This window comes from Bos indicus x Bos taurus, chromosome 13 (assembly GCF_003369695.1).
Source record: "Bos indicus x Bos taurus breed Angus x Brahman F1 hybrid chromosome 13, Bos_hybrid_MaternalHap_v2.0, whole genome shotgun sequence".
NCBI lineage: Eukaryota > Metazoa > Chordata > Mammalia > Artiodactyla > Bovidae > Bos > Bos indicus x Bos taurus.
The window spans coordinates 26,584,154-26,598,861 of record NC_040088.1 but is presented as its reverse complement, the minus strand read 5'-3'; the positions used below and the strand labels follow the sequence as shown (position 1 = coordinate 26,598,861).

Below are 14,708 nucleotides of genomic sequence, written 5' to 3'. Positions count from 1 at the left end.
GGAGAAGACTCTTTAGCGTCCCTTGGACTGCAAGGAGATCCAACCAGTCCATCCTAAAGGAGATCAGTCCTGGGTGTTCATTGGAAGGATTGATGTTGAAGCTGAAACTCCAATACTTTGGCCACCTGATGCGAAGAGCTGACTCATTTGAAAAGATTGTGATGCTGGGAAAGATTGAGGGCAGGAAGAGAAGGGGACAACAGAGGATGAGATTGTTGGATGGCATCACCGACTCAATAGACATGGGTTTGGATAGACTCCAGGAGTTGGTGATGAACAGGGAGGCCTGGCGTGCTGTGGTTCATGGGGTCACAAAGAGCCAGACATGACCAAGCAACTGAACTGACCTGGCTTCCCCAGAGGCAAGCGCAGAAGCAGAGAGACCACCAGAAGCCAAGTGACAGTGGGTTGGAACTGGATGGTGGCAGAGGGGCCATAAAGGGGGCAGAGGTAGAAGTGGTGGGTCAAGATTTCATGCATCACGGGGGCCTGGCTACACAGGCAGGATTGGGAAAGCAGAGAGGATGTTCCAGCTAAGACAGGGGCTGGACCTGGGGGCCAAGTTGGGCCCAGTGACCTTGAGTCAGACAGCTTGCTTCAGTGGAAGATATCTTCATCCGACCACCCGTCCACCCATTTAGCATTTCAGAGCCTGACCAGGGCTGGGAGTGATGTGACAGCAGGTCAGCAGGTGTGACCCTTCAGGCGCTCCCCACCCAGGGAAGGAGTCTTGCAGGAGAGGTTGCAGAGGCAAAACTACACAGACGCACAACAGGCAGGACCTCAGGGGCCCAGAAGCCCTGCTATCACGGAGAAAAGCCTCATTCAGCTCACATACTACCTGTGACAGTGAACTCCTCTCTCACCGTCAGCCAAACAGCACAGACAGTTCCCATCTTCCTCTGCCTGCCTCCAGACCACCCGTAATGAGAAGACTCTGCAGGTGCCCTCAGCACAGAAGTCAGCTCCAGATCAGGACAGCACCCTACCCTGAGGCAAGCACCTGGCCCATGTGCTTGTCCAGCTCTCTGTGGCTTCTTTGTGAAGCAGAAAAGGTCACCCATGGCACTGGAGGTAAGCCTGCACTGTGAAGAAGAGACCACAAGAAACAGGAAAAAAAGAAAAACCGCAGAAGAAAGAGATGAGTCAGGAAGCGGATGATTTAATTTAAAAACACAAACGCCAATGAGGATTCTCACAGTGAAAGCGTGTGCTCTAAGGGAATGGAAAGCTGTCTGCTGTACTACCCCCACCACTGCATGTCCCGGGCCACCTTCTGCAACCAGGACTGACAAGTCCCACCCTCTTTTTTAGGATTATTATCTCCCAAGCCTGTTGATAAACAGCCACAGTCCTTCTCAGTATTCTTGCAAATTCCAGTCTGCCAAAGTCCTTTAGAAAACATAGCGTCTCAAGGGAACTCAACCTTGAGCAGAGGGTCAAGGTGGACCCCAAGCTCCATTACTATATACAATCTCCATTTATCAGCTGCTCAGCTCAGCAAGATCCAGGCACAGATATGAGGGTGATAAGGTGGTTTTAGGGGCTCAGGGACCTGAGGCAAAGTCACAGAAGTTAGTCCCTTTTCAATTATCCTCTACGCTTCCAGACAACATTAAGGGAGAACCTTAGTTTCGTGCTAAGATGATGCTGACTCCCCCAGACCCTTGCAGATCTTGGTGTTTTAACAAGCAGAGAGGGTCCCTTGGGTCAGAAACCTTAGTGGGAGACCATGAATGTGTGTGCTAAGTCATTTCAGTTGTGTCCAACTCTTTGTGACCCTATGGACAGTAGCCCACTAGGCTCCTCTGTCCGTGGGACTCTTCAGGCAAGAATACTGGAATGGGTTGCCATGGCCTCCTCCAGGGATCAAACCCACATCTCTCATGCCTCCTGCATTGGCAGGTGGGTTCTTTACCACTAGCACCACCTGAGAAGCCCCAAAGGGAGACCATGTCTAACTAAATGTTATTTTATATTCATTGTTTAACTTTTATGGTTAACTTTTATCAAAAGCAAGTGATACTGGTTTTCCACTTGAAGTCGCAGCAAAAGATTTCATTTTAAAGTGGGTTTTAGGTAAAAACATACTTTCTTTTAATAAAAAGTAAAAGAAAATATTCAGCAAAGTCACTAAAGGTGGCAGATGTGTGGGTTGAGGAGGGCGCATCAGAGCACACGGTGTCTGTCAGTCTGCCGCATCTGTGATGTAGAGCCGCCGCTCAGCCCTTTGCTGGATGCCGGCTCAGGCCACCAGGCGCCACTTGCCGTGTCCACGTGGTGTCCCACTCATGCCTCAAGTGAACTTCTCTTTCCCCATAGCCTGCTCCTTCCCGAGCTGTCCCCTCCCAGGCCAGGAAGGGAACTGCATCCTTCTGATTCTCAGGACAAAACCCGAGGGTCACCATCAGTCGGCACTGTCCCCCTCTTCCTGATCCGTCTCCCGATTGATCCTATTGGCTGCCCCTCTACCTGTGCCCACTGCCCCCACAGTACTCAGTCACCACCATCTCGGCCTGGACCACCGCAGTGACCTCTAAATTGGTGTGCCACCCTGACACCTGCCTGCCCTCACTCAGGGGCCTGGGGTTCCCCGAAATCCTATGTCCAGTCTCTAGTCTCTGGGTTTTAAACCCTCCAATGGCTCCTGCCATACTGGGTGCAAAACCCAAATTCCTGGTAGCCCCCTCCCACAACCTGTCCAGCTCTCTCCTGCTGCTCCCTGACCCTCCAGGGGCTCCCACTGGGGGCCTTTCCCCTGAAGCCTCTCCCCCCTCATCTGATGGCTCATTTCCTCCCTTCCTTCTAGTGCTGGCTCCAGTGTCACCTCCTCAGTGAGGCCCACCCTGATGCTCCATTCAAACGCTCAGCTGTGCCGCAGGTTGGCTTCCCTCCCCCTGACCTCCCTCCCCCTGGCCTCCCTCCCCTTGCAGGCAGGGTGATTCCCTACTGATGATGGGTACCAGCTGCTGCTGATCTCCCCATTGGACGCCAGGCCCCAGGACCAGCTAACATGCCTGCTCTGCTCACTGACGTCCCCACAGCCAGAACAGTGCCCACACTCTAGGGCGACAGACAGCAGCTCAGCTCAACGAAGAGACCTGATTCCTATCCGTGTCTGTTCCTAGTGGCACCTGGGCTTTGTGAATCCAACTGGGGACTTGAAGTTTATCAACATTAAACTTCTCCATGTTGGCTCAGCCTCCCAAGTGGCCTGTTGAGATGTGTGTTTGACAGTTTGACGCTTAGTCACACCGCTAATGCTTTTATCAATTCCATCATCTACCCAATTGTTAACCTGCCAGGTTGTTAAGGCAAATATTGATGGTTCACAACTTAGGAGACAGCCCTGTGGCATTCCTCCAGAGAACTGGGGGTCATTACTATTGCAGTTATCAAAATGTTTTACCATTTTTTTGAATATAGCAAAAGGTAGAGAAAAATAGTAAAATGGACAATTACATATACACCACTGAGACTCCAAAATTGTTACATCTTGCTGCATATCCTTTGAGTGTGTGTGTGTCTGTGTGTGTGTCTGACCTCCACCCAGAGAGCGACCTCATAGGAAAAATCACAGGTCAGCAAACTTTTTGCAATAGGCCAGATAGCAAATATTTTCAGCTGAATGGGCCTATGGTCTCTACCTTTTTGCCTTTTTATATTGTTTTAAAAAGCAGAGACATCACTTTGCCCACAAAGGTCTGTCTAATCAAAGCTATGGTTTTTCCAGCAGTCATGTACAAATGTGAAAGTTGGACCATAAAGAAGACTGAGTGCCAAAGAACTGATGCTTTTGAACCGTGGTGCTGGAGGAGAGTCTTGAGAGTCCCTTAGACAGTAAGGAGATCAAACCAGTCAATCCTAAAGGAAATCAACACTGAATATTCACTGAAAGGACTGATGCTGAAGCTGAAGCTCCAATACTTTGGTCACTGGATGTGAAGAGATGACTAATTGGAAAAGACCCTGATGCTGGGAAAGACTGAAGACCCTGATGCTGGAAAAGATTGAAGGCAGGAGAAGGAGGGGACAACAGAGGATGAGACGGTTGGATGGCATCACCGACTCAATGGATGTAAGTTTGAGCAAACTCCGTGAGACAGTGAAGAACAGGGAAGCCTGGTGTGCTGCAGTCCATGGGGTCACAGAGTCGGAAAAGACTGAGCACTTGAGCAACACGGTGTCTGTCTACTACTCCTGTTCAGAGGTTCACATGAATTACTTGCTGGGGACGCAGCCCTGGGCAGTTTGCCTCCAAGCCCAGAGGCTTAGCACTCAGTCACCCTGCCTGGAGGGAGTGAGTAGCCAGGCCTGAGGGTGGGCAGGAGAGGCCAGAACACACTAGAAGACCCCCTCACCCTGCTCTGCTCTCTCCACCACACTGTTGGGGAAGATTGTGTGTTTGGGGTCAATGGGCTCATGATCAGGATGAGGGCAACTTCCTTAAGCTTTGAAACCTCAGTTTGCCCATCTGTGAAATGGCAGCAATGGTAGGACCATCCTCCCAGGCCCTGGTGAGGATAAGGGGGGATGTGCAAAGGGCTGGCATGTGGTGTGTGCTCCCCGAGGGTGCTGCCAGGAAGTCACAGGTGAGCTGTTTGTTTACCATGGTGAAACTGAACAATTCTGGATTCCTATTGTGCTACTTATTTGGATCAGGAGCCATGTGGGGGAAAGGAGGAGAGAAACAAGGACAGAAGGGAGCTCGAGGAAGGGAGGAAGCAGACAATCCTCAGGGCCAGGGGGCAGTGACCCCGCCCCCCCGGGGCCCGTGGTCAGCACCCTGCAGCCTTCACTGCATGCTCCCTTCTGTTCTGGAACTTTCTCCAGCTATTGCTAATTCCACCCATCTCTTTGTCCCCAGTCAGCTTCTAGGAGCTTTTCCCCACAGTGTCACAGGCCCTGAGCATATGGAATTCTCCTGTTAACAACCAGGGTTAAACCACAGGGGCACAACTGCAGTAGGAAGCTTATACGTCAGGGCAGAATCGACATCTCTGAGCCGAGCTCAGGAAGGACATTTATAGCAGCGCCAGTAAGACAGCCCGGAAGAGAAACGAACCAGGGGAGCAATGGTGTCCCAGGGACTAACTGTGACAACAGAGCTGCATGTGTGTGCACACACATGCCTGACACATCCACAGCAACTGAGCTCTAAACCCACCGTGGTGCACGTGCAAGAAAATACTAAGGAACCCTCAGTCCTACTATGGTTCCCAATGTGTTAATATGATTTTTTTGCTCTTGCAGAAAAGTGGTAAGAGTATATAACAAACACCCTCCAGGTTCAGCAACAGTTAATATCTTGCTCTATGTATTTCATATATTCCTACACACATACTTCTCTTATAGACCATGGGCCCTGTTCAACCATCTTAGAAGTAAGTTTTCTAAAATCGTGACACTTCACTTCTAAACAGTTCCGTCTTCAGCCCCCTAAAGCAAGGGTTCCCAACCTCCAGGATCTAATGCCCAATGATCTGAGGAGGAGTTGATGTAATAATAGAAGTAAAGTGCACAATAAACGTAATGCTCTCGAATCATCTGAAAACCATCCCCTCAATCTGGTGTGTGGAGAAATTGCCTTCCATGAAACCAGTCCCTGGTGCCAAAAAGGTTGGGGACTGCTGCCCTAAAGTAATGTCACATCGAACCAATTCCCTGGATCATGTAACACTCAGCCCCTTTATCAAATAAAAATTTTCTCTAAACTTGGCATTTCTTTTTCAACTGAGTTCATCTTCATCCATGTAGACAGGATACAAACCAAGAGAAGTCACCCACTCTGCTGTCTGAACATTTTCTAAAATGGTTCTAAAACCAGGCCTCTTCTCCCCACTCTAATTACTCCCTGACCTTCACTGTGATTCTACAGCAGTGGTTCTAAGAGTGGCTCTGACCAGCAGCATCACCTGGGAACGCACTAGAAACGGAAACCCTTGCAGTCACCCCAGACCTACCCCAGAGCCGCTGAATCAGAAACTCTGCAGGTGGGGCTGCAATGGCTGGTGTGACAAGCCCTGCCCCCTCTCTGGGGAATTCGGATGCAGGTTCACAAACTCTGAACCACTGCTCCCTGCTCTCTGAGCTAACATCTCAAAGAATACTTCCTCCCCTCTGGTACTCACTGTGTCGGCTGGGAAATTAACAAAGAAATAAAATAATTGGTTAGATTTTATTTTGCATGTATCTTTAGAAGTAAATGGGTAATACCTTAACCTCCTGCCTAAGTAATAACAATGTGATATGATCAGGCAAAGACTATTCCTGCCCCACAAAAAAACAGACTGCAAAACATACTAAGCTCTGCAAGTAGATGGGGTTCAGCTGTGACATGTCAAATTATGTCAAGATGCAGTGAAGAAAGAGAGCTAAAAATAGCACCACCAGGCTGAGCAGAAAGGGTTCTGGTTCATCAACTCCAGGACCAGAAAGAAAAACATCCTCTGGCCACGCCTCAGGTCCTTGGAGGCCCCGGACAGAGGCCTGTCCATATGCCACGTACCCTCATGCCCACAGCTACATGGGTGCAAAGGGGAGGACTCCAAGGGAGGCAGGAGTGAGCAGGTTGCTCCAACGATGATATTTTATAGTTTAAAAATAGAACGTTCTGTGTGTGCAAGGTATGAACAGTCACCCCACAAGCAAAACTATCGCCTTATGTAATAACAACAATGTAATTAACAATCCTGTAAGTCATAGGCTGTGAAATCGATCGCAAAGACTCAGGGCTCAATTGCTTGGCAACCAAAGAGTTAATACCAAATAATAATAATAATAACCAAGGGAAAAAAGTCTAAATCTATTCCATGTAGACAGAGAACTCAAACTGCAAGCTGCCCATGGGTATGGCTCTGGAGAGAAGGTCATTTATGGTAAGGAAATAGTACATTGTCATGAGAGCTTCTTCTGTTAGCTCGCCTGGAAAAAGTTGTGAAATTAAACAGCAGCAGTTTTGCAGCGTGTCTGCTTTTCCGGGAATGTTCGCTTCTTGGAGAGTCACACCGAGGTGACAGCTAAAATGATTGCTCCAGGACAACTGTTCCCTTTCTCTGCTTAATCAAACCATGTACCCTTAATGATTTCTGAATGAACTTCAAGCATGGTGCTTTGGGTTTTTTTTATGATGTGTTATGCTTAGATTTCTGTAAGTGGTTACCATCATTATGAATTTGCATAAATCTGTAATTCATCCTCACAATATAACATGCCAAAGACATCCCACAAAAGGACTGCTACATTACCATCTTTACCCCACACCCTCTCCCCATGTGCCCCCCACCTCCACCACATGCCCAGCTAAGAAAAAAAGCAAGCATTTGGGGGATAGGATTTGGCATTCAGAGAACCACCCTCTCCTGAAGAATTTAGGGTCTATATCACCATTTCCCTCCGGGCCCAAAAACTTGCTGTTTAGAAAGACAGTAGGGAATGATGATCGGGAGCCACCTTTGCTTCCAAAAACTTCCCACGACCCACATTAACACTGAGAACTAGCCTTCCCATCTCCCTCTTTGGCCCCAACTCCAGACAACTAACCTCACTGGCAAGCCATTTTTCTGAACCCCCCAGTACAAAAATGGTGCTCAGTGCAAACTCACAGAAAAGCAGGCTCCTCCCCATCCCCCACCTCCCAAGCAGTGATTCTGTGGAGGAGATTCCAAGGGATAATGACTTCTGCGGGTGCAACATTTTTTTCCAGATGCTAAACGAAGCTTTAAACCTCCATGGTTGGGAACTTCCCCTACTTTGAATTTCGACAAAACCCGGCTGTAGAAGAGGACCCGGTGCAGTCAAAATGCACATCGATTTCAATCTATTATTTCCTGGAAATTATCTTACAAGTTGGAGATGAAAAGGCATCCAGGTGAAATTTTTATTTTTAGCCCAGAAGTAATAGGTTAAAATAGCATTGCTGTGGCAACAATAGACTCTTTTTCTGGTCTCTGTGGCTGGAGGGCAGGACAGCTGGCTAATTCTGGCCTGACCCACCAGAAGCATAAGATGCATAAAAATGACCTATCTGTGGGGAGCAGGGCACACCCACCCCTCACCCTAGGCTTCCAATTTGACCATTTGATTCAAAAGGTTGGAGGGTGGGGGTGGGGAGGGGAACTCTTCCCCCTTTGACTGGGCCTGCTGCTGTTCTCATTTGCAAAGTCTGCCTTTAAGAGGCCTCCCCCCAAAGAAAGACACCCACTGCCCTCCCTCCCGTGGTGGTGTCTGGGGAATCCTACTCACCTTATGGTCAAAGAATGGTAGGGAATTAAGGCCCTCATCCTCCCAGGAAACTCTGCCTCCCCGCTGGCGCCCAGATCCCCGTCTCCCCAAACCTCCCTTCGAGGGAGTGGCTGGCAAACAGCCCTGCAGCGTTCAGGACTAGCTCAGTTCCCCGAAAAAACCTCCAACCCGGAGCAGCACTGCAATTGTCAGGACGCTCCCGTCTGCCTTTGGGGGCTGAACACCATTATTATCCGTAAAACATTTTTAAATATAGACATTGCAGGAGTGCAGCCGGGGGTGGGGTGAGGAGCACGGCCCAGGGCTGAGAACCAGCCGGGACCAGTCCCTCTTGCTCTGCTTGGTCCCCACGGCTTGTCCCCCCGGCACTGTCAGGAGACTGCCCGGCCGGCGCTGGCCAGAATCTGAAGCAAGCCCCTAAACTGTACTGCTCCAGCCACTGCTCCTGGCCTCAGGCACGGTCAATCAGTTACAGGGGTGCTCTCCCCACCCCCCACTGCTCTCGCTGACCTTGGGGAGAGGGCGCCCTGGCTGTGCACAGCCAAGAGGCAGCCGCTGCAGTCTTAGGTCAGGAGGCAGCCTGGAGCCAAGCCCAGAGGGACCAGAGTGGGAGAACAGGACTCTGACCTCCAACCTCAGTCCAAGGATGCTGAGGGCAGGACCCCTCTGCACCTTCTATCCCAGGCCTGGGATGGGCAGCAGATAGGTAAGGGGCGCACGTGAAGGCCCAATATCTATTCTGTCTGTACCTGTGTGACTGGCTCAGGGGCTCCACCCAGCGAGGAGGACCCAGAACAGGGTTACTGGGCCTCAGCACTGTCTGTCGACATCAGGGGCCACACCCTTCTCCACTGTGGGCCGGAGTATCATAGGATGTTTGGTCTCCTGATTCTCATGCTCCACGAGATGCCAGGAGCCCCCAACCCCAGTTCTGACGACTCTCCAGCCACTGTGATATCCCCTGGGGGACAGAACTGCCCCTGGCTGACATTTCTGCTCCAGAGAATGGCAGCTGTGGGTCTGGATCCTGTCCCACCACCTCACAACAGTGTGGACTTAGGAGAGCGACTGTGCTGAGCCTTGGTGCTCTCATCTGCAAAGTGGGGTAACAGGCTGTCCAGCACTCAGTCTAGGGCCAGGAACTGATTAGCGAAGGTCCTGCTCTTGGGTCAGCCTCACTGCACCCAGAGGGGCCCAGATCCTTCCTGAGGATGGAGATAAACCCGGGGATGAGGGCTGGATTCTGGAGTGAAGCTGACCCAGGTGCGAGTTCTGCATCCACCACACTGTTGCTGGGGTTTACCCCAGTGTACACCTCCCAGGGCTGTAGTGAGGTGAGCTGAGATCAGGTGAGCAAAGTGCAATAAAGGTTCACTGCGTAGGAGCTGGGGGGCGGGGAGGGGAGGGGAAACAAGGGAGGAGGGCAACCCCAAGAGCAGGGCCCAGAGGGGAGTCAGGCCCCTCCCACAGCCCTGTAGTGAATGCACTGAACGTGAACACGGAACACTTTTGGGGAGTTACTCCACATTTGAGAGCTTCCCAGGTGGCTCAGTTAAAGAAATCTACCTACCAGGCAGGACACCGGGGTTCAATCCCTAGGTGGGGAAGATCCCCTGGAGAAGGAAATGGCAACCCCTTCCAGTATCTGTCTGAAAACCTCTAATTCCAGCAGACACAGATACATTGCTTCTGCCTTTCAGAAAAGAGGCCTGGCCCTGCTAATGATACCTTTCTGTTCTCCTGCTGGGAGACGTGGGGAGGAGACCTTGGGCACTGAGGAGCCAGCCTGAGGCTCTTACAATTGAGGGGCAGCTGATTTCTGCCCCTTTTCAGCATCGAGAAAACCGAGGACTAGAATCTTGGCCGAAGGCAGAGGATAGCATATAAACAGTTTACAGTTCACTGGGTAGCCAGGCCTGGTCTCACCCTCACTGTTGATGATCCCAAGGCAGGCCCTTCTGTGACCCCTCTGTCTGGTGGGGAAACTCAGGCTTGGACAGGTAGAATAAGCTGCTCCCAGGCCACACGTTAGGAGCTGGTCGGGGGGGCGGGGGGCCAGGCACAGAAACCACCTCTCTCTGAAGTGGACCTGGACCACTGCAGCACTGAGGGCACAACATCAAGGGGCCACAAGTCACTGTCCAGCTCAGGGGTAGTCCCAAGGGAGCACCAAATAAGGTCAGATCCAAGGCCTGCTCCCGTGAGCCCCCAAGTCAGCCGAGCACTGGCCACATGCTGGGCCCCAGACCTAGCTGTGAGCAGAAAATGAGAACTCAAGGTAGTCCCCAGGCCAAGTCACCGAGCTAGACGGGGTTAACCACAGAAATGCCGCTTAGCCCAGTGCAGGGCTCCCAGGAGGTATGCAGCCCCCTGGGACCAGCTCTCAGGAGGATGATCCATAGTCACGCCCTCCCGTCTGTACTAGGGAGCCCATCACCGCTGCTGGGGCTCCCTGTACCAGGTCTTACTGAGTCCTCTCAGAGGCTGTTGAGGGAGGTACTCCATCCCCCTTGTACAGATAGGGAAACTGAGACCCAAAGAGGCTCAGGTGGGGAGAGAGACCCCAACCGAGTCTTAGACAGGGAGGCCTGGTGTGCTGTGATTCATGGGGTCGCAAAGAGTCGGACACGACTGAGCGACTGATCTGATCTGATCTGATCTGATCACAATGATCCTAAATCAAGCGAGAGATGACAGATGAATCACGATCGTCCCAGAGGGATGCCCCAATAGCTCCAAGCTTACTTAAATCCACCAACCGTATTGATTCAGACGAGGAGGAGACATGAGTGAAATGAGGTGCCCTCCTGTCCTCAGATACCTCCCAATTCTGGAACAGACCCCTTGATCGACTCATTGGCAACTTTCTGGGCTCTACCCTCCAGGGTCTCTCTCAATTCCATCCCTACCTCCCCATCAACAGCAGCCTAGCCTAAGCCACACCTACTTCTCCCCCAGAAACCCCTTTACTGTCCACTCACCAAAGGCCAGGCACAGCAGAATTCCTGAATCCTCCTGGAGAGTGGGGTCAGGGTGGGTTTACCCACCTCGTGGATGAGGAACAGGGATGTGGAGTCGGGGTGGGTTTACCTGCCTTGTGGACAAAGAACAGGGATGTGGGGCAGAGAGAGAGGTGGAAGCTGCACAAAGGGCCCGGCTATGCCTGGGGAGGCCAGGACCACAGGATGCTCACACTTATTTTCATCCCCCATCTGCCAGGTAGCAACAGAGTCCTGTTTTATCTCACATCCTAGAAGGGTATACTATCATTCTCTGTGATATCCAGGTGGGTACACTGAGGCTCAGGGAGGGCATGTGACGAGCCCAAGGTTATGGTTAACATGCAGCAGGGGGCTAGAAGACTGCCACCTCTCTGAAAACCAGAGCTCCAGTCCTGGACGACTGGGAATGTGTCTGCACACAGATTACTTCCTTTACAGCCCACATGCCCACAAGGATGGACACTTCTATCATCCCCAAATCAGAGATGGGAAACTGAGGCTCAGAGAGGCAACAGGTCAAGGCCACATGAGGAAGCAGAGCTGGGGGAGCACCCCCGTGTTGTGGCTCCAGGACAGGACTTCCTTGCAGACGCTGTGGCCGAGCGATTCTCTGCAGTGGGGGCAGTCTCGCACACTGCAGTATGCTGAACAGCACCTCTGGTCTCTACCCTCTAGAGGCCAACAGGACTTCCCTCCCAGTTGTGCCAACTAAAAAGATTTGAGTGAGTGCGTGCTCGTTCGCTCAGCCGTCTCTGACTCTTTGCAACCCCAGGGACTGTAGCCCACCAGGCTCCTCTGTCCATGGGACTTTCCAGATAAGAATACTGGGATGGGTTGCTACACCCTCCTCCAGGGGGTCTTCCCCACCCAGAGATCAAATCCACATCTCGTATCTCCTGCATTGGCAGGTGGGTTCTTTACCACTAGCATCACCTGGGAAACCCCAAACAACTACATCTACAGGCTAAACATGGCCCCCAGGCTGCCTGGACCTCAGGGTTCTATCCTTTCCACTAGATTCAGAGAGGAGCAGAGGTGGGTCATGTCCCGGGGCAGCCTCTACACCTTGTGGCTTTCAACCCACGCTTAAGAGAGAGAGGGGAACACATCACAGCTCAGGGGGAACTGTTTCTTACTTTTGACCTTCTCTGGTGAGGAGAGGAGAGCGAATGAAATGTTCCGCCTGCAGCCCCAGCAGGTAGAGACAGCCTCTGTCCCCATTTTACAGATGCAGGAAGTGAGGCTCAGAGAGTTTCAGCCACCAGGCTGAACTCACACAGTGAGACAATGAGAGAGGCAGAATTTGAAGACATGTGTCTTCTAACAACGCTTAAGCTTCCACTGCTCAACTGAATTGTCCATCTCTCCATCATTTTCAGGAAGGACCTGACTTTGAGAGAACCCAGTCTCATATGGAAGAAGGATCCTCCACGAAAAGGGAGGATGTATATCTTTGATGGGGGACTGGAAGCAAGGGGCTATACCACTTCCACAAAACTAACAAGCCCCACTTGGACTTAGCCAAGAGCCTAACACTCCTCTTGCGGCCGACTCAGCAGAAGCCGCTGGTCATTTCCAGCTGTTAATTAAGCAGACAACCCTGACTCTGAAGCAATAGCAGGGTCTGACTGACTCATGCAAAGCTCACTCTCCAAGCACACGCTCTTGGTCAGACTCACAGGGACTCTGCAGCTGATAATGAAGTTCTGCACAGTTGCTTGGCAGCGTGGCCAGCACTGCACTCCCACATCCTCTGGTGTCCGAGACTAAACCCCACAGACAGGTGACCCACTGAGTTGTTATGAGATTGGTATCTATCTGACCTTCAGGATAGAGGGGAAGGTCAGAGAATCGCTCCTACCATCCCTCTGTGACCAAGAGGGCTGGATTCATCCAGCCAGAACAGGCTCTCTCCCACCACGTTTGCTCTGCTGAGCCACCTTTTGCTCTTTTTACTGGGCCCTAAGTGCACACTACATGCTGAGTTCACTTCAGTCATGTCCAACTCTTTGTGATCCCATAGACTGAACCCCTTCAGGCTCCTCTGTCCATGGGATTCTCCAGGTAAGAATACTGGAGTGGGTTGCCATGCCCTCCTTCAGGGGATCTTCCTGACCCAAGGATCGAACCCATGTCTCTTACCTCTCCTACACTGGCAGACAGGTTCTTTACCACTAGTGCCACTGAGAAGTCCCTAAGAAGTCCCTAAGGACCCCCAAACTACCACTGACAAACAGCCTAGAGCAGATCCATTTAACTTTCAAGCTTGAACTCTAACCAATTTCCTTCTCCTCTCACAGTGGAGATGCTCCCTTGGCCCTGGGGTCTGGAGCCCCAGTGGACTGAATGCATCTTTGTGATCCTCTGCCCAGGTCACCCCACCTTCCCACCAACCTGTGTTGAACATCCCTCCTTCCTGGAAGCTCAAGACATGCAGCTCCATGAGTCCTAACTTCCACCCATCCTCACCCTCATCCTGAACACTCCCGCAGGGGCATCAGTGCCCAGCAGATGGCTTCAGGATCCTCCCAACCATCACCCAAACAGCTCCGATGCCCATGTGAGGACCAGTCCAGCCCCTGGCGTCATGAATCCTTGATGTTCCCAATACAAACCCCACCTCCAGTCACCATGACCATGGCCAACATAGGATGGCTTTCCCCAGAGATCTGCCCCCCTACTGAACATGTGAAGCTCCCATGTCTCACCTCCACCTGAATCACCCATCCTTCCATCTATAGAGATTTCAAGTCCACAAGGTTCTCATTCCTGCTCTTGGCCCCTCAGCCAGCCCCTCCCAAGTATTGCTTCCATCCGATTCAACCTGGGGCCCCATGGCCAGGATGTCCTGCCAGCACCCAAGACTGTCTCACTCCCCTGACCTCCACCACACCCTCCTTGCCCCTGCCTTCTGTTTTTTTTTTTTTTTTTCTCTTTCTCATTTCTGCTTCCAAGTTGAATGGAGAAAAAGACCAAAACCATGCTCCCTGGCAAATTCATTTTATTTGACTTCAACTGGACACTAAGCACTTACAGGCTCTCTCCTCATCCCCAGCTGATCTTCTATCTCATTTTCCAATCCTCCAGGGGAAGCAGAGAAATCAAACACCTTTGTGTATTTCTAGAAGCACTGTAGATCAACGCAACCCTCCAGAATGGCAATTCTGTATTATTTTTCAAGAGGTACAGAACACTGAACTCCTTTAACCCATGTCTCAGAATCTATCCTGAAGAAAGGGCCCTAAATACAGAGAACACCACATGTGTGAGGGCTACACAGTTTTATTAGTAATCAGGCTGAAGATTTTGAAGCACTGAAATTATCCAACAGGAGGAGGGCCAGTTAAGTAAATTTCACTAAAGTGAGTATTCCATTGAAACCCTGCTTATGCCTGCAATTTTGGAAACTAAACTCCAGTTTCAACTACTTGAAATGAATCCTTTCATGCGATGACAAAAGAA

General features: G+C 51.1%; 1 protein-coding gene across 4 annotated transcripts in view; it reads right to left on the bottom strand.

The window, feature by feature from the left end:
* PHACTR3 (phosphatase and actin regulator 3) overlaps positions 1 to 14,708 on the bottom strand; it is a 205,178-nt gene that overhangs the window by 133,180 nt on the left and 57,290 nt on the right. The window contains exon 1 of one of the 4 annotated variants that reach the window (XM_027559051.1): positions 8,245 to 8,336. The exons of the other annotated variants lie outside the window; for them this stretch is intronic. The gene's annotated coding sequence lies outside the window, so the exon portion shown is untranslated. Of the gene's footprint in view, positions 1 to 8,244; positions 8,337 to 14,708 lie in introns of those variants that run through there. 4 annotated transcript variants of the gene reach the window in all.